Genomic DNA, 21,641 nt, shown 5'->3' with positions numbered 1-21,641 from the left:
AGTGTCTGTACTGCAAAGATGCTTTTACCTATTAGTCGAAAAGCTAACTACTGACTACCCTGGCCATGTCTGATGTATATCCTAATAATACCAAAAAACTTGTAATGTTTTACATGCCTCTTTAGCCTTGTTTCCAAGGCTTGACTTGCATGTGCCTCTTTATCTAACATTCCATTGCAAGTACACATATTTTCCCTTGAGAAAGGAACATTCTATTTTCTGCACATCTCATGCTTAGCCAGCAAGATTATATTTTCCTTTATAATGAACTGTCTTTCCCTGAAACTGAATGCATACATGAAAATGTAAGTTTGACTCTATATTTTCAGGCCTATTATTTTACCTTAAATGTACTACAGTGAATTTACTAAGAATACCCTCAGTCTAACAGCTCCCCCTGAGGTCCCTGAAAAAAGTTTACAGGGACCAACTTTTGTAGTTACCTCATATTTATATTACTAACTACTGTAATCTGGTTTGAATATATGGGATTTATGCCACCTCACTCATAATCTGCAGATGTGCCTTGACAGATCAGGGCTTCTTAAACTTTTTCCATTTGTGACCCAATTTTTGCAAGAGAAAATTTTACGTGACCCCGGATATATATGTATATAAAATAGGTATACAAATAACACATTTACTGATAATAAATCAAAAAGAAATTTATTTCAAAACCATTCTTTGGTATACATATAATTTTACCACTTATTACCATTTACATTTACTGATAATATATCAAAAAGAAATGTATTTCAAAACAATTCTTTAGTATACATATAATTTTACCACTTATTACCATTTACCTTTAATGATAATAAATCAAAAACAAATTTCAAGACAATTCTTTGATATACATATAATTTTACCAGTTATTACCATTTACATTTACTGATAAATCAAAAAAATATTTCTAAACAATTCTTTGGTATACATAAAATTTTGTCACTTATTACCGCTTACTAAAGACAAAGTAAAGTTGCATACAAATGATGTACTTGTTTATTCTTAAATAAAGAATCAAATTTTGGCTGAATATTTGATATTGCAGGATGCAGGTCATCTTCAACATTTTTCAGAGTTGATCAGTGTTTTGATTTTATAATTGTCATTGCTGAAAATGCTGCTTTGCATAAATATAAGGTACAAAATGTCAGAAGTGTGTTTAGGGCCATTTCAGAAATTGTTGGAAATTCTGTCTTAATCCTGAGCCAAAATTTTGGAAAACTCAAGTTGTAAACCTGTGTTGCTTGATAACTGGGCAAATTCTTCTTGAGTTTTTAATGGCAGATGACCAATGTTTTTCATTTCAATTGAGTATGGTTTCTGAACCCAAATCTGTTTTTGAAAATCAGAATTTGAAGGGAAGTATTTCTGAAATTGTGTCTCCAGACACTTCAAATGATCAGTTATAACTTTTACAATTAAATCTTTGGGAAGGTTATTTTCAATTATAAAATCATCTGTAGCTGTAAACATTTCTAAAGAACCATTTTCTACCTTATTCTTCCACATCTTTAATTTTTTAATAAAGCTTTCAATTTCATCTTTTAACATAAATATGTTACGATCTTTTCCCTAAAGTGACAAGTTTAAAAATCATTGTGTTTTTCAAAAATACCCAACAAATAACACAGTTTTAAAAGCCATAAGTCATTGTGAAAAAAAATCAACCAAATTGGATTTCTGCTCAGTCAAAAAATAACTTCATCTTTCAGTTGCAATAATCTATTTAAACTTTGCCCTCTTGAGAGCCACCTTACCTCTACATGTAGTAATAAGCTTTTGCCATGTCTTTGCAAAAGTTTGAAAACAAATTACTGTTAAGGGCACAGCTTTTAATGACGTTAATGATTTTGATGGCACCGTGAAGAACATCTAACTCTGGTGATATGTTTTTGACTACGAGTGCCTTACTTTTTCTACAAATCCAACATTCTCACCCGCCATTGCTCCAGCACTCTCTGTACAGACTCCAATGTTTCTCCATTGTAAACCTTAATTAGTGAAAACCTCATCAACTTTAAGATATATGTCTTTCCCTTTTGTGTGCCCTTTGAAAGGGTGACAAAACAATAATTCTTCATATACTTCCCTTATAAATATATCGTACATAAACTAGCAACTGTGCCATGTTAGAGATATCAGTTGTTTCATCCAACTGAATTGCAAATTTTGGTCTGTCCATAAGCCTGGTAATAAGCAGCTGGAAATGGTCATTACTAATTTCAGAAAGTCTTTTGGAAACAGAATCATTTGATAAAGGAATTTTATGAATTTCATCTCCATACTTTTTCCCATTTTCTATTTCTGACATTTTAATAGCTGCAGGTAATAGTAAATATTCTCCTATCATGTAGGCCTTTTTAGTTTTTACAATTAAATAAGAAGAGTCGTAATATGCAAATAAATACTTTTCATTCACAGTAACAAATTTCTCAAAATATTGTTTTTCTTTATTTGAAGACTTTAAAGTCATTCAAAATATTCCTTTGTTTTTTCCAGTAGGCTGCATGCTTGGTATCAAGATGTCATTTTAGTTTGGATAGTTTCATGCTTTCTGCAACCAAAACCTAATTACAAATTAAGCAGAGATTGCTCCACACCATCATGAGTACAATAAGTAAATGCATATTGCAATAATGATTCCACATATTTTCTTTTTCTTGTCGACTTAGGTGCCACTTTATGAGTACTACAACCTGGTTGTGAAGACTCTGCCACATTGTCATCTGCATTTTTATCACTTCTGTCTAAATTTAGCCACTTATTCATAATAAATGAAAAATCTTTTTCTTCTAAAATAAAAATAAATATAGAAGTTCTCAAATAAATACTAGCTTCATTTAATGAAATTAAATTTGTTTGTGCTATACCTCTACACTGTACAGATGTTTGCAGAATGTCCAGATTTTTGCCTCATATTTTTGGTCTGTTCCTCATCTTCTTCTTCTTCTAATTTCGGCTGTTCCCATTAGGAATTGCCACAGCGGATCATCTGTTTCCATTTCTTCCTGTCCTCTAAATCTTGCTCTATCACACCAACCACCTGCATGTCCTCTCTCACAACATCCATAAACCTTATCTTAGGCCTTCCTCTTTTCCTACTACCTGTCATCTCCATCCTTAGCTTCCTTTTCCCAGTATAGCCAGCATCCCTCCTCAGCACATCCAAACCAATGCAATCTCATTCTCTGGCCTTGTCTCCAAACCATCCAACCTGAGCTGACCCTCTAATATACTGATTCCTAATCCTGTCCATCTTCATCACACCCAGTGCAAATCTTGACATCTTTAACTCTTCCACCTCCAGCTCTGACGCCTGTCTTTTTGTCAATGTCACCATCTCCAAACCATATAACATAGCTGGTCTCACTACCCTCTTGTAGACCTCTTTCACTCTTACTTGTACCCGTCTGTCACAAATCACTCCTGACACTCTTCTCCACCCACTCCACCCTGCCTGTACTCTCTTCTTCACCTGTCTTCCACACTCACCATTACTCTGAACTGTTGATCCCAAGTATTTAAACTCACCCACCTTTGCCAGCTCTACTTCCATTCCTCTATACTCCCTCTCATTCACACACATATATTCTATCTTAGTCCTGCTGACCTTAATTTCTCTCCTCTCTAGAGCATATCTACACCTATCCAGGGTCTCCACAACCTGTTCCCTATTCTCACTATAGATCACGTCATCTGCAAACATCATAGTCCACAGGGACTCCTGTCTGATCTTGTCTGTCAACCTGTCCATCACCATTGCAAATAAGAAAGGGCTCAGATCTTATCCTTGATGTAATCCCACCTCCACTTTGAATGTGCCTGTCACTCCTACTACAGACATCACCACTGTCACACTACCCTCATACATATCCTGTACCACTCTCCGCCACTCCTGACTTCCTCAGTACCACAACTCCTCTCTAGGCACCCTGTCATATGCTTTCTCTAAGTCCAGAAAGACACAATGCAACTCCTTCCGACCTTCTCTATACTTCTCCATCAACACCCTCAGTGCAAACATTGCATCTGTTGTGCTCTTTCCCAGCATGAAACCATACTGCTGCTCACTAATCATCACCTCTCTTCTTAACCTAGCTTCCACTACTCTTTCCCATACCTTCATGCTGTGACTGATCATTTTTATCCCTCTGTAGTTACTACAGCTCTGCACATCACCCTTATTATTAAAAATCAGTACGAAAACACTTTTTCTCCACTCCTCAGGCATCTACTCACTTTCTAAAATATCATTAAATAATCTGGTTAAAAACTCCACTGCCTTCTCTCCTAAACATCTCCATGCTTCCACAGGTATGTCATCCGGACTAACAGCCCTTCCATTCTTAATCCTCTTCATAGATGTGCTTACTTCCTCCTAGCTAATCTGTTGCACTTCCTGATTCACTATCCCCACATCATCCAACCTTCTCTGTCTCTCATTCTCTCCATTCATCAGCCCCTCAAATGTACTCTTTCCATCTGCTCAACATGCACTCCTTGGTTGTGAGTACGTTTACCTCACTATCCTTTATCAGCCTTACCTGCTGCACATCTTTCGCAGCTCAGTCACTCTGTCTAGCCAATTGGTACAGGTCTTTTTCTCCCTCCTTAGTGTCCAACCTTTCATACAACTCTCCATATGCCTTATCCTTAGCCTTTGTCACCTCCCTCTTCACCAAACACCTCATCTTCTTATACTTCATCTCTTTGACAATCCCACTTCTTCTTCACCAACCTCTTTCTCTGTATACTCTCCTGTACTTTCTTACTCCACCACCAGGTCTCCTTGTCCTTGTTCCTCTGTCCAGATGTCACACCAAGTACCTTTCTAGCCATGTCCCTTACAAGCTCTGCTGTAGTTACCCAGCTATTTAGTAACTCTTCACTGCCACCCAGTGCCTGTCTTAACTCTTCCCTGAACTCTGCCTCACAATCATCCTTTCTCAACTTCCACCATTTGATCCTTGGCACTGCCCTCACTCTCCTCCTCCTCTTCTTGGTCACCAATGTCATCCTACAGACCACCATTGTATGCTGCCTAACTATGCTTTCCCCTGTCCCCACTTTACAGTCTCCAATCTCCTTCAGACTGGCCCTCCTGCATAGGATATAATACACCTGTGTGCATCTTCCTCCACTCTTGTACATCACCCTATGCTCCTTCCTCTTCTTAAAATATGTATTTACCACAGCCATGTCCATCCTTTTTGCAAAATCCACTATCTGACCTTCTGCATTCTTCTCCTTAACACTATAACTACCCATCACTTCCTCATCCCCTCTGTTCCCTTCACCAACATGAAATCCACTCCAATCACCACACTCTCTCCCTTGGGTACACTCACCACCACTTCATCCAACTCACTCCAAAATGTTTCTTTTTCATCCATCGCACACCCAACTTGCTGAGCATATGCACTAACTACATTCATCATCACACCATCAATTTCCAGCTTCATAAATATCACTCTGACACTTTTTGCACCTCCAAAACACTCCTGGCACACTGTTCCTTCAGGATAACCCCTAACCCATTTCTCCTCCCATCCACACCATGATAGAACAATTTGAACCTGACTCCAATACAACTGGCCTTACTCCCATTCTATCTTGTCTCTTGCAAGCACAATATATCAACCTTCCTTCTCTCCATCATATCAGTTTGCTCTCTCCCTATACCAGTCATACTGCCAACATTCAAAGTTCCTACCCTCACTACCAAACTCCTAACCTACCTCCATTTATCCTGCCTTCAGGCATGCCTTCTCCCTCTTCTTCTGCTTTTCCTTTAGCCAACAGTAGCCAATTACCACCAACACCATGTTGGCTAACAGTACTGGTGGTGGTCATTCTTAACCTGGGCCTCGACCGATCCGGTGTGGAAATCTGTGTTGTTGTCCACATATGTTATTTGGCAAAAGTTTTATACCAGATGCACCTCTTGATGTAGCCCTCCCCATTTATCCAGGCTTGGGACTGGCAAGAAGAAATGCACTGGCTTGTGCATCCCCAGTGACATAATTTTTTTTTTGACAAATCACTGGGATGATTTAAGGAATAAACTCAATAAATAATAACAATCATTTCAGTTTCAGGCTTCATATTCTAGCAACTTTCTAAGTATAAAGTGCAATATATAAAATGTGTCCCTATTTTTGAGCCTTTGTCCCCTCATTTTGTCAGGCTTTGTCCAGATTTCTTGCAGTAAGAGGACTTTGTGCTTAATTTAAAAATTGAATTCTGGACATGTATGTGAAAGAAAAATGTGTGTAATTTTGGACCCCCCACACACACACACACATACACACACACACACACACACACACACACACACACACACACACACACACACACACACACACACACAGCCATTCTAGTGTCCCATTACTTGGCTATTTCTCCATTTCTCCCCATAAACACTGTTCAAAACATTCAATGTGCATACTGTTTTCTGCTTTACTTCTACAATGATTACAAATACTCGGATTTAATTTAAAACCTTTATTTCAAAATTTATAGCACAAACACTGATAGACATTTTCTAAACAATGCAATACAGTCTTACAATGAAAACAGACTTAGCATTAAAACTTCTCTGCCTTTGAAACTCACATTCACTGAAACAGCATTGAAACCCACATTCAAAGAAAATGCATCTGGCTAGTGGCAGATTAAGTTTACCTTTGGGCTGTTTTCAAATCATAGGTCCCTTGCACACAGTTTTAGGACCATACACAAGTTCTTTGATTCACCTTCCTAACTACATTAAATTATAATATATAATAATTAAATTATATCCCTTGTATGCACCTCTTCTGTACTGGGGTATGGGGATTTGCCAAAAATGTAAAGCAGTTTTTATTGTTTGGTTTGTCATTCTCAGCCAAATCAATTTCAGTGGGACTGCCTGCAGTCATATGAATCACATCTAGGTCCTGGCCGTCTGGTGTGTGATCTTTCTAGAGTGGTGTTGTATTATTATATCATAATATGATTTTTTCTGTTGTTGTTTCAGAGCTCATTACAGAGGTTTTTAAAAGTCCCACAATATAAGTGGGATTTCAGACTGAGTAGTTACACCTTGTTATGGAATGCAGGACTTAGAGATACGTCAACACTTCCCTATCTGATGTGGTAGCTTTTACATTACCATTTCTCATGCTAGTCATTCAGCAATAGATAAGAAATGCATAAGCAAGGTTCTTGTAAAATTATAGCTGCAGCTACATAGGTTTATATTGTTTACTAACTAACTCTTGAGTCTTGAAGTAAATTAACAGGTTCCCTGTTTTTTAAAAGAAAAGAAGAACATCATTAATTTTACCCACCTAAGAGTGTGTGTAGAATATTGAAGGCAGACAATATCCATTCTGATGTCTTTACAATTAAATGCAAAGTATTAGATCTGCTAAAATGAACTTACTCATGTACTTGTACAGAATTGGATGAGATGTAGTTCTGATTGACAGCTGGTAGCACTCTGCAGTCGATAACTGGGAAGAAGATTCAACTGCATGGCAGTGGTCAAGTATTGTGTCTAATTGACTAAAGTATGGAGGGAGCATATTCCCTGCATTTGGTAACATAACTTGTATAGCAGTAAAACAATATCCTGTTGGGGAACATGTTTTTGGCAGTGAAAGCTGCTGGTGTTTACTAACTGGAATTGTGCCAATTGGCATAGTGCAGTTTAATTAGGTCTACACAGAGTTTACAGCTTGTGTTGTCATGTGTAACAACAAATCCTTTTCCTGTGCAGAAACCTCAAAGCTCTGAAATCATAAACTTTATGGCTACTAGCCATTGCAAAGAGGCCAGAAGTTCAAATAGTTATTGACATGCTTGTTTTTCAATTTGTGAATTCCAGAGATCACATATCTAACAGAATAGGAACTCAGCAATTAAAGGAATTCAACCTGAAACTATATTTCTGAAATGTTATGCAAAACCAGCTAGCACTTCTAAAGGTATTAATATACAAATACTGCCATCTAGCTGCACACATAAATTGTTTTTAATCAAGTTTTCATTACATTCCTGTTTAAAATGTTATTAACAAAGCTGTTCAAGAAACAAAGTTAGGCAAAAATACACACACACACACACACACACACACACACACACACACACACACACACACACACACACACACACACGCACACACACACACACACACACAGACATATATATACCTGTCACTTCTCCTTTGTGGTCCACAGTCTACTGGAATTGACATTCTGCACACGTGGAAGACAAAGACGTAAACAATCAGTCACACAGACACAACAGGTGTTTGAGACCTGTTTTCATCTTCTGTGTCTGTACAACTGGATGCAAAGTTTTAAAAAAAAAACGACAACAGACAATTTTACTTTTTCAGGACAATATACTGTCCAGAAAAGTAAATTTTTCATGACCCCAACATTTAGTTACACAACCTATAGTTTAAGAAGCCCTGTGATAGATAGTGATGTCCTTTATGGTCTCAAAGGTATTATGAGCTAATACCTCCAGCAACTTGGCTAATTTATGTAATTCCCAAATAACTTTAACAGCTCCATTTGCAGGAAATATACCTGCTCCAGTGATTACCCCCATTACCTAGATCCATAGTCTTTAGAATCTTTTAGTCTAAGTTCTGATGTATGTGTGATATATATAAAACCTGCACATTATTCTGAAAAACAGTGTCTTTTAATTCTGTGGCTTCTAAAACTGATTAGGCTGGGTAATTCTTTAAACCTTGCTTTTCCAGAAACAGCATGGATAAAAAGCAATACACATCCTCACCCTTTCTCTTTGAGTCTTCATTTAAGTTAGACAGAGTATGAACTGTTAACCCTGCCTGTTTTTCCTTCCAATCTCTGTATGCTGTAATGGTAAAATTACACTGTCTATTGCCTATGTTTCCTACCTTATGATCTGTTGTCTTTCTCTTACAGCAAATAAAACATTTCCCTGTTATTCATAGATTTAAATACTCAAACATTGTATAGTTTAGTCCATTTTATTATTATATAGCCTATCAAGCACGATGGCTATTTTCTGTAAACTAACCGAAATCGACACCAGAGCAATACCTTTATAACTGATCTTGAATCAAAATTACCATATACTGTATTAACTTGTGTCTGTAAAATTTCAGCTAGAATTGTTAATTATTATATTTACCTTTTTAATTTCTGTGTGCTGTAATAGATGTCTGCCTTCTAAATTTGTATCTTAGATATCTTGTAAATATTTATGAGCTATAATACTTTTTCTAATACCTATGCTTCCTGCATTTCAGATCTATACCTTTGCATACTCTGTCAGTGTCCTTTGAATTTTCTGTCTAATGTACAATAATTATGTAAAGTGCACTGTAATCTATAAATTAATTAACAATTTAAGCCTGCTCCTGTTATGCCTTGAGTATATTGAATAACTATTACTACCTATTATTTAAATAACATATTTTAATAAGCCTGTTACAAATAATTCTGTCACTTTACTCTTAAAACAAATGACTGAATAATGTTAAGTATGATGTAATTGCATGTTGTAACTGAGTATGAGTGTCACATTCTGAACCTTGATTGAAATTTACATAACTGAACATTTAAAATAGCTGTGTATATTCTGTAAACTAATACTAAACAAATATTTTCCAGTGTTACCTAAACACAGATAAAAACATAACTGAAAACTGGTACTTGTCTGAAAACATGACAACATTTATACAAACATTGAAGAAATAATTGAAATACATTTTCTGTAGATACTCGACTTGTGCCCCACAGCTCTTGCCAAATTCAGGTCTTACTCTGCAATTGTCCCAGTCACTGATGAGGTATTGGAAGGCCCTCCCTAGTGTTTAAAATCCTTTGCTGTGTCCCTTTTTTCTTAGGCCTTTCAAACCTACCCTTTTCCATCTCTTGTGCAAGGTTGGGTGACTGATGTTTCTGACTATATTTAAAATCAATTCTAGAGATTATTTCTGCAAAGCACAAGAAATAGTATCAGGTCCTTAAAATCAGATTTTTCAGCTTTAGCAATTATAAACTGATAACATTGCTTGTTGCCCTGACTTTATTTACATTTTTTGCATGAAATAAACATAAATTCTTGTAACTCTGTAAGCAAACTGATAATGTACTATAGTGTACTAAACTAATGTTACTAATAAATACACTCTTGCCAGTCTTTAACTGAACTGATAATGTACTAACGTGAAATGAAAGGCTGTAACTTTATTATTAAATAATTTGGAAACCTTAGTGGCATTGCTTTTTCCTGTCATAACCGCAAATGAAACTAAAATAGTAATTTAACATTGTATTAATATTTCAACATTTTTTGCATTTCTGCACCTCTATAAAATTAATCATATCTGTTGAACTTTCTATGTTTATTCTTATTACTCTCAGGTCCTAGTATACTGTTCTGTGTGTGAAACTCCACTCACTGTCTTATCACAGCCATTCCTTTCAATGACGTCATATATTTTTTTCAGTACTAGTGAATATTGCAAGAATTTATCATTACTGTCTACAGTTTTCTTGGTTATATAGTAAGAACTGTAATTGCATAAACTGTCACTAAGAATATCAAATTGATTTTTACCATACTGTTTTTTTTTGGCATACAGTACTGTCTTTAATTCAGCTCACTGAGATGGCCTGTAATCTGATAAACTGCACTTTCTGCATGAAATATATACAATCTTTATGTGGCATGAACTGATCTAATTCCGGAAGTTCACTTTTCTGTCCTTTATACAAGTATGTGAAGTTTCTTCATATTATATACACATTTATTACTAGAGTTTAACTGATCGAATTTTGGAACTTTACTTGTCTGCCTTTTATACAAGTATAACATAGGAGTTGAATGTGTGGTTTTAATGACACATAATATTTATGATACACTCTTTTCTGAATGGGTTCTGAACTTTTAACTGTACTGTCACTTTTAAAATGTAGCATTGACTTTAAATTTTGCATTCTGTAAACTGGTAAAACATCATTTAAGATCTGTGAATCACTTTTTGTCTCTGTCTGTATTAAGATATTATTTATGCATTGCAACACTTTACCACCGCAAAAACAATGTCTGTTAAACAAAACAATAACACAAAAAAAATCATTTGCCAAATTTGTAGCTGTAAACCCCTTATTCTGCAAATTAACTTGACTGTCATTTCTGGTATACCCTACACAACATAAATGCGTAGGGTTGCCCTTTTTTCTAACAGGCCACACCCAATATGTCTTTCTGAGCACTTCAGTTGCATCAGCTAAACTGGAATTTATTTATCTTTTACCCATAAATCTTTATGTTCCTGTTGCAACCAACTCTTCAAATTCTATACATTTGCACAATCTACTGCATGCAAATTCTTACAGGTGTCATCTCTGTGCACTACTGTACATTCTGTAGCATTTTTATTTCTCCATAAAATCTTGTTACTGAAGTCTAAATCAACATATAACTCTGATGACATGTCTATACCTACTACAGATCTGTTAAACTTTGAACTGTTAGCTGCTGTAATCTTTGACCCTTTAAATCCTTACAAAACTGCATTTGTGTCCTCTAATAAAGGTCTATTTGTAACCAAAGTTGATTTGTCTATATTAATCAGTGCATTATTCCATAATTTTCTGTAAACAATGAAATATTGTTATTTCTTTTAACCATAAGCAATGACAGAAAATGCTCTGGTTTGGTGCTGGACTGCCACACCCTTTACAGATAAGCTGAAAACCATTTTTTATAGAACTAGCAACAACACCAACTTGAGCTATGGGATGCTTTTTTCCTTTATTTTGCTCTGAAACAGTAGTAATTTTTCTTTGCGCAGAAGTCTGTATATCATTTATACTGGAATTTATTTTATCAGACTGATCAAAATCTGCACTTTGATCCCTCTTATCCCCCCCTCAGTGCAATATTTTCACTGGCTTTTAAAAACAATAAACTAGAATTTATGACAGTCTGAACTTCTGTATTTGAAATAATGTGAACTTGTGACATTGAAAATTTTTGCTTTATGTTTGGTTGGGAAATCTGCATGTTATGGGTTCATAGGTGTTTACTAGGCTAATGACCACAAGGGCCTTTTTAAACCTAGCCATGTGTCCCAAATCTCTGGCAAGTTCTGATACCCTTAATAAGTGTAAGCATGGGCCTGAGAAATGAACCATTTACAGGTTACCTGTTTGCATCAGAAACATAGGTGCCAAACCAGGGGGTCTATATTAGAACATCAAAGTACTGAAACTTTGAATGTTCTAATATTGACCCCTATTCAGCGAACGCTGAAAATAGCGAAACTGCAGAACACTGAATTTTTTCCAAGGAAAAGAATTCGGTTGGCCGTTTCTGTCACTTTGCTATATTCAGCACTGTGGTGGAAAGTTATGGGTCGGGTTCAGGTAAGTGTGAGATTGTGTGGACGTGAGGGTTAGGGCGCAGGTTAGGTGAGTTAGGGTTAGAGCACGGGTCAGGTAAGTGTGATATTGTGACGGACGTTAGGGTTAGGGCAGGGTAGGTGAGTTAGGGTTAGGGCACAGATGAGGTTAGTGTGCGATAATGACGGACCTTAGGGTTAGGGTTTGGGTTAAGGTAAGTGGATAGATAGTGTATGTTCAGTTTAGTGTAGGGTTAGATGTAGGATTTTAAGTGTATATGTGAGGATTTCTGTTTTTTGGTGTGCTTGTGTTGTGTGTATGTGTTTCGGAACAGCAATTTTTTTCCCTGGGAAAAAATTTGCTGTTCTGCATGTTCGATATTTTAAACATTCGCTGAATAGGGATCGATATTAGAACATTCGAAGTTTTAAGACTTCAGTGTTCTAATATAGACCCAAACCAGGGATGAATTTCCAGTTTCCCATCCAATTGTCCAAGCTGCACTTGAATTGGATTAGGGAAGAGCTCTGATTCACATGGATGGGGAGCCTGTTCCATAGATGGGTTAGTCTCTGGGATACATACCTATTTCTCCAGCAGGTCCTATTTATATCACAGGTAAGGTTTAAGTCTTTAGAACAGGTAATTCTGGTACTGTTTGTTTTGTGGATATGCAGGAGGTCCATCAGAGTGGGGTCTGACAATACCCTGTATGCCAGGCATAGATCACTCCATGTACATTGACTGTTTACATTTGTATTTACAATACTGCTACTTAATTCTGTACATTGAATTACATGCAAACTAGAATTTATTGCATTCTAAACATTTGTAGTTGAAATTGTACTATGACTTAACTTTGTATTTTGAATTACATGTGCTGTAGCATTTACACTGATGTTCGAAGTCTATAAATAACGAAGAAAAAAACACATGTGGGAAAGCAGCAAACACACCAATTCGAACAAAAAACCACTTCCAAGCCAATTACTAGTCCCCGCCACTCACGAAGGTGTATAAATGGTTACCACCACTCAAGGCAATCTTTTCACCACACTTTATTAAATAAAATCCACATCAATCCATGGCAAAAAAGGTCAAGCGCTTTCATCAAATAGACTTCCTCAGAACAATGTATAATTAAAATCACATTGCTTTTATACCCTTGGAATTAATCAATCAACCAATTAATAAGCCATTTTAAGGCTGCAGGGGCAACAATACAAATGACTTGTATATATATATATGCACATTTGAATACTTTTAAATACATTTATATAATCACTGAGTAAATTATAAGAAATGTAAAAATCTAAAACTTAATAGTACAAAGGGTTAAAATCAGCAAGTGTTTAAAACTTTAAAATATATACCTATTATTTGTTATTTTATTCTATTAGCTCTATATCTGAGCTCAGGTTTAGTACTAATGGCATCGTTGATGCCCGGAAATTCACAAGCATTGACCATAAGTTGCCACCTAGTTTCTGCCCTAAGCAACTTGTTGGTCCAATCCCCCCCTAAAATCCTTACTCACTATTTCCAAAATACCAAACTTGAAACCATGAGTGGGATTGTTATATATATAGTTACAAAAATGGATGAGAGAAATGCTTTATACAAACATATTAAAAACAATCCCACTCATGGTTTCAAGTTTGGTATTTTGGAAATAGTGAGTAAGGATTTTAGAGGGGGGGATTGGACCAACAAGTTGCTTAGGGCAGAAACTAGGTGGCAACTTATGGTCAATGCTTGTGAATTTCTGGGCATCAACGATGCCATTAGTATTAAACCTGAGCTCAGATATAGAGCTAATAGAATAAAATAACAAATAATAGGTATATATTTTAAAGTTTTAAACACTTGCTGATTTTAACCCTTTGTACTATTAAGTTTTATATTTTTACATTCCTTATAATTTACTCAGTGATTATTTAAATGTATTTAAAATTATTCAAATGTGCATATATATACAAGTCACTTGTATTGTTGCCCCTGCAGCCTTAAAATGGCTTATTAATTGGTTGATTGATTAATTCCAAGGGTATAAAAGCAATGTGATTTTAATTATACATTGTTCTGAGGAAGTCTATTTGATGAAAGCGCTTGACCTTTTTTGTCATGGATTGATGTGGATTTTATTTAATAAAGTGTGGTGAAAAGATTGCCTTGAGTGGTGGTAACCATTTATACACCTTTGTGAGTGGCGGGGACTAGTTATTGGCTTGGAAGTGTTTTTTTGTTCGAGTAAGTCTATAAATAAGAATTACTGATAGAAGCTGACTCATTCTGTGAATTTTGAGATAGTGTGTCCATTGCAGTGTGCTTCTGTGATTTAACCATTTTGCATCTGGAAAGATGTAACATTTCTGAACCAATAACCTTTAACTTTAAATGAACATTTCTGGAACACAATTTTTTGACTGTTTTACCCAATTTTTTAACTTTAAACCAAACATTTACCAGTGTCTTAAATGTAGAAATATTACTTGACATGTTTATACAAGAGGTATGCAAGTGGCTTTAACTGATGTATTTAAACATTTCTGAGCTTTTTTAGCTAAAAAGTGCATATAACGTCTTGACTCTGGAAGAATGTGTCCTGTTTTCTGAAGCTTTTTAAACTTTTTCTTGCTTCTTGGCTGTGTGACATCAGACTGGAAACTTGAAAGTTTGTGGAGATGGTGACGTATGTTGCTCTTAACTGGATAATGTATTTTATGTTCTGAAGGAACACTGTTGAAGGCTGTAGATTTTCTGAAATAGTGGTGGTCTGTTGGTGTTCTTTTAGGCTTTTCTGAAGTAGTGTTTAAACACTGGTGCTCTGCAAACTAATAGCTGAAATTACTGTATGTAGAGGTATGTCATCTGACTTGGCTATTTTTTATATGAAGTTTACATCTGGAATATTAGTGGTGTCTTACTGAAAGGTCTGCTCTGAAAGGAGTAACTGTAGTGCTGTCAGCTGTGACCTTATTCTGTATGGAGTTCACAGTCTCCCATCTGGAAAAACACTGGTGTGCTGCTGAAAAGTCTGTTATGAAATACTTCTGCTGTAGTTACTGATAGACTTGAAAAAAGTATTGCTTTGAAAGAAACACTGCTCTTCTGTAGATTGCTCTGTAGAACACACATAGTCTGACTGCTGGTGCAAGGTTGCTGTGGGGTTTTGGAACTTACTTTAACTGTTGTTCCCCCCATCAATGGCAGGTTTGCCATTGAAAGAACTGATAAGACTGTAGTATACTGCAATTAACTGGAAACTATTGAAATGAGACTGGAATGAAAGTCTTTATCTGTTGATTACCCAAACTTGTGGTGTACAGGTGCCAGTCTCTCTTTTATGGGCCAAATTTTTTTGCACTTTCACAATAAAGTCTGCACAAGTTGTAGTTTGGTTAATAATACTTTATTAGATGTTAACAATATCCAAATACTTTCTTCAATAACAGAGCTGATAAGCAATAACAATCTGTAGAAATTCTGGAATGCTGGATAACAATAACAGTGCTGATAAATATATCCAACATTTCTGCATGTATATTCTGATTCTCCTGAATAATATTAACTGAAACAGTCTTTTCCTCCTGAATCATATGGATATTTGACCTGACTTCTGCACTCAGGCTTGAGTGTCTGTACTGCAAAGACCTTTTTACATATCAGTCCAAAAGCTAACTACTGACTATCCTGACCATGTCTGAAGTATATCCTAATAATAATACCAAAAACCCATAATGTTTTACACGCCTCTTTAGCCTTGGTTTCCAAGCCTTGTCTTGCATGTGCCTCTTTATCTAGCATTCCATCGCAGTACACATATCTTTCCCTTGAGAAAGGAACGTTCTGCATTTCTGCACATCTCATGCTTAGCCAGCAAGATTATATTTTACTTTCTAATGAAACTGAATGTATACACAAAAACACAAATCTGACCTTAATGTACTATAGTGAATTTACTATGAATGCCCTCAGTCTAACAGCCTTAGCTCAAATCAGACCCAAAGACCCAAAATCAGAAACAGATTTTATAAATAGTTATCTTATGTACTTAGAAAGAATAAAAAAAACTTTGCATTAACAAGCATTTTTGGATGGATATAAAGTCTGAAACTCATGACTGCCATTATTTGACTGCAATCCTAACAATTTTCCAGAAAGCTACAATTGTTTTCAAGGAATGGATAAAAATGCTTCTCGACTTCTTTGCTCAAGAATTCTGGACAAAGTTAATTATAAATACTATTTTTTTCCATTTGCTGAACAGGTAAATGTACTGTATAACGTGTCCAGTTAAGTGAGGTTAAGTGAGTTAGGGTTAGGGTGCAGGTAAGGTAAGTGTGCGATAGTGACAGACTTTAGGGTTAGGGGCGGGTTAAGTGAGTTAGGGTTAGGGCGCGGGTTAGGTGAGTGTGCAATAGTGATGGACCTTAGGGTTAGGGTTTGGGTTAAGGTTAGTGCATAGATAGTTGTGTATGTAAGGTTTAGTGTAGGTTTGTAAGGTTTTTGGTGTGCCTGTTTTGTGTGCGTGTTTTACAGAGAAGGTATTTGTTTTGTTTCAGTGAGAGTGAATTGTTTGTGGTCATTGGGTGACTGGGGTTGCCTGGACTATGGCTTGGAGTAAGCACTTCATTGGTTCTTTCAAGCTATTTTTAAAGTTGTTTCAGGTTTCAACATTGTTACTTAAGAAGTTAACTTGTGAGTGCTTCTGCCATTTCACACTGAGCTAATCGGAGGAGGGGCTCTGAGCCAACTAATCTGTGATATATAACATTAAGCATCCTGTTTTTTGCTTATTTCTGAGTTATTTTTAGCACTTTTATTGTCTGCATATACTTTGCTAGCTAGTTTCACTGTGTGTGAGGTATTAACTAGAAATTTTCTACAATTGTTAAGCATCTGGTTGGGTTTGTTTGTTCTAATTTCCTAAGGTGTGTATCATATAACTTGTTTGCAGTTAAAAGCATTCTCTAGAGTCTCCTTGATCCTTTATCTGTTTAAACATTTCTACAGTTTTTTTTTTCTACCCAAGTAGTGTTGGTAGTGTAGCATTGTCCATATTCAGGCTTGTGTTTTGGGCCTAGTTGTTTGTTACTGGAAGCTGTGTGTCTGAGCACATGTTCCAGGCCATCATAGCTTAACCAAAGCCAGTATAGCAGTTCAGTGAGAGAGAGTTGTTTGTGATCACTGGCTGACTGGGGTTGCCTGGACTACGGCTTGGAGTAAGCACCTCATTGGTTCTTTCAAGCAATTTTTAAAGTTGTTTCAGGTTTCAATTTTGTTACTTAAGAAGTTAACTTGTGAGTGTTTCTGCCATTTCACACTGAACTAATCAGAGGAAGTCGGAGGAAGGGCTCTGAGCCAACTATTCTGTGATATACAACATTAAGTATCCTGTTTTTTGCTTATTTCTGAGTTATTTATATCACAGTTATTGCCTGCATATACTTTGATAGCTAGTTTCACTGTGTGTGAAGTATTAACAAGAAATTTTCTACAATTGTTAAGCATCTGGTTGGGTTTGTTCTGATTTCCTAAGGAGTGTATCATATAACTTGTTTGCAGTTAAAAACATTCTCTAGAGTCTCCTTGATCCTTTATCTGTTTAAACATTTCTGCAGTTTTTTTCTACCTAAGTAGTGTTGGTAGTGTAGCATTGTCCATATTCAGGCTTGTGTTTTGAGCCTAGTTGTTTGTTAGTAGAGGCTATGTGTCGGAACACATTTTCCAGGCCATCATAGCTTAGCCAAAGCCAGTATAGCATTTCAATGAGAGTGAATTGTTTGTGGTCATTGGCTGACTGGGGTTGCCTGGACTATGGCTTGGAGTAAGCACCTCATTGGTCCTTTCAAGCTTTTTTAAAGTCCTTTCAGGTTTCAGCTTTGTTACTTATGAAGTTAACTTGTGAGTGTTTCTGCCATTTCACACTGAGCTAATTGGAGGAAGGGCTCTGAGCCAACTAATCTGTGATATATAAAATTAAGTATCTTGTTTTTTGCTTATTTCTGAATTATTTATAGCACTTTTATTGTCTGCAATATACTTGACTAGCTAGTTTCACTGTGTGTGAGGTATTAACTAGAAAGTTTCTACAATTGTTAAGCATCTGGTTGGGTTTGTTTGTTCTGATTTCCTAAGGAGTGTATCATATAACTTGTTTGCAGCTAAAAGCATTCTCTAGAGTCTCCTTGATCCTTTATCTGTTTAAACATTTCTGCAGTTTTTTTTCTACCTAAGTAGTGTTGGTAGTGTAGCATTGTCCATATTCAGGCTTGTGTTTTCGGTGTAGTTGTTTGTTAGTAGAGGCTGTGTGTCTGAGCACATATTCCAGGCCATCATAGCTTAGCCAAAGCCAGTATAGCATTTCAGTGAGAGTGAATTGTTTGTGGTCATTGGCTGACTGGGGTTGCTTGGACTACAGCTTGGAGTAAGTACCTCATTGGTTCTTTCAAGCTTTTTTTAAAGTTGTTTCAGGTTTCAGCTTTGCTACTTAAGAAGTTAACTTGTGAGTGTTTCTGACATTTCACACTGAGCTAATTGGAGGAAGTTGGAAGAAGGGCTCTGAGCCAACTAATCTGTGATATATAACATTAAGCATCCTGTTTTTTGCTTATTTCTGAGTTATTTATAGCACTTTTACTGTCTGCATATAATTTGCTAGCTAGTTTCACTGTGTGTGAGGTATTAACTAGAAATTTTCTACAATTTTTAAGCATCTGGTTGAGTTTGTTTGTTCTGATTTCCTAAGGAGTGTATCAGATAACTTGTTTGCAGTTAAAAGCATTCTCTAGAGTCTCCCTGATCCTTTATCTGTTTAAATATTTCTGCAGTTTTTTTTCTACCTAAGTAGTGTTGGTAGTGTAGCATTGTCCATATTCAGGCTTGTGCTTTGGGCCTAGCTGTTTGTTAGTAGAGACTGTGTGTCTGAGCACATGTTCCAGGTGATCATAGCTTAGCCAAAGCCAGTATAGCATTTCAGTGAGAGTGAATTGTTTGTGGTCATTGGCTGACTGGGGTTGCCTGGACTATGGCTTGGAGTAAGCACCTCATTGGTTCTTTCAAGCTTTTTTTAAAGTTGTTTCAGGTTTCAACTTTGTTACTTAAGAAGTTAACTTGTGAGTGTTTCTGCCATTTCACACTGAGCTAATTGGAGGAAGGGCTCTGAACCAACTAATCTGTGATATATAACATTAAGTATCCTGTTTTTTGATTATTTCAGAGTTATTTATATCACTTTTATTGTCTGCATATACTTTGCTATCTAGTTTCACTGTGTGTGAGGTATTAACTAGAATTTTTCTACAGTTGTTAAGCATCTGGTTGGGTTTGTTCTGATTTCCTACGGAGTGTATCATATAACTTGTTTGCAGTTAAAAGCATTCTCTTGAGTCTCCTTGATCCTTTATCTGTTTAAACATTTCTGCAGTTTTTTTTCTACCTAAGTAGTGTTGGTAGTGTAGCATTGTCCATATTCAGGCTTCTGTTTTGGACCAAGTTGTTTGTTAGTAGAGGCTGTGTGTCTGAGCACATGTTCCAGGCCATCATAGCTTAGCCAAAGCCAGTATATAATTTCAGTGAGAGTGAATTGTTTGTGGTCATTGGCTGACTGGGGTTGCCTGGACTATGGCTTGGAGTAAGCACCTCATTGGTTCTTTCAAGTTTTTTTTTTTAAAGTTGTTTCAGGTTTCAGCTTTCTTACTTAAGAAGTTAACTTGTGAGTGTTTCTGCCATTTCACACTGAGCTAATCAGAGGAAGTCAGAGGAAGGGCTCTGAGCCAACTAATCTGTGATATATAACATTAAGTATCCTGTTTTTTGCTTATTTTTGAGTTATTTATAGTGCTTTTGTTGTCTGCATATTCTTTGCTAGCTAGTTTCACTGTGTGTGAGGTATTAACTAGAAATTCTCTACAATTGCTAAGCATCTGGTTGGTTTGTTTTTTCTGATTTTTGTTTCCCACCATCCCTCCCTATTGGTATCCTATTTTTATACTTGATGGCTTTGCAGTTACCCGCCTCTACTGTAAATTTGATGTGGGACACTCCTCCCAGTCTAGTGTTATTACCTCATTCTACCTAATCCAGGGAGAATTTTTGAGAAGGCCAACCCAGTTAGTTTCTGCTCCTCCTTTCCCCTTTCCACTTTACAAAAAGAAATTCTAAGCTTGTTTCCTGCCTTTCCTGTAAGCCGTCTAGTCCAGATACATATTTGCTGCATCCAGGACTGTTTGTAAGCTTCTGATCCCCCAAGCATTTCTGTGTTGGAGGGAAGCCTTCTAGCTTAATTTTGTTTCTTAGAACTAGCCAGTTTTCTAGTTTCAGCACTCAAATATGTTTCTTTGAGCTCAGCACTTGTTCAGAACTCATTGTAAGCACTAAATAAGCTATAAATTATTACAACACTCAACTTTTCTCACTTGTCTAGAGGAATACAGTTTTTAGTACTTAATAAATAAGCACCTATCCAGGCATGTCTAAGGGTCAGCTCCCAGTGTTTTCTCCAGTCTACCTGATGAATCTGGGCATCTTGAGGCAATGCAGCAATTGCTTCATGTACACAGACAACCCTCTCCTCCTACCACCCAACACTAAAACCTGTGAGAGATGCACTTATATAGCCAAACTGGAAGCAAAGCTCTCTTCACCCAAGACTGGACTAGACAGTCAAGAGGAGAAGGTAAACACTTGCACCACACCACACTCATGACATAACCTACACCAACAAAACATACACATAGAAACACAAAACACACACCTACATTCACGGAGGCTCTCAAAAAAAATCTACCCAAGTAACAGGGACCTCCAAAGCAGAAACGCAAGCAACTACCAATCCCCAACACAACCCAAATTACACATAGCCCACAAACTCAGTGTGCTACTCAACCACAGCCCATAAGGCATAACAACAACGTACCCCACACTCTAGTCATAGGTGACTCTATAGTCAGGCACACTGATGTTCCACTCACCAGGCTAAACAAGGAGAAAGTTACTGTCAGCTGCCTGTCAGGTGCCAGGATCCACCACATAATGCATGCACTCAGGTCTCTTCACAACAAGTACAAATATGACTCTGTCATTGTTCATGTTGGTGTAAATGACCTGAGATGTACCTTCCTGGACTACATGAAAAGAGACATGGAGGAGCTGTCCAATCTTGTAGCCCAGGTAGGTATGACCCTAGCCCTGAGTAGCATCCTGCCATTACCCAGAATGAAACCATAGTACAAG

This window comes from Protopterus annectens, chromosome 7.part0 (assembly GCF_019279795.1).
Source record: "Protopterus annectens isolate FY-2018-M chromosome 7.part0, PAN1.0, whole genome shotgun sequence".
In the NCBI taxonomy this organism is placed as follows: domain Eukaryota; kingdom Metazoa; phylum Chordata; order Ceratodontiformes; family Protopteridae; genus Protopterus; species Protopterus annectens.
The sequence above is the reverse complement of the archived record's forward strand: the minus strand, read 5'-3'. Positions refer to the sequence as shown.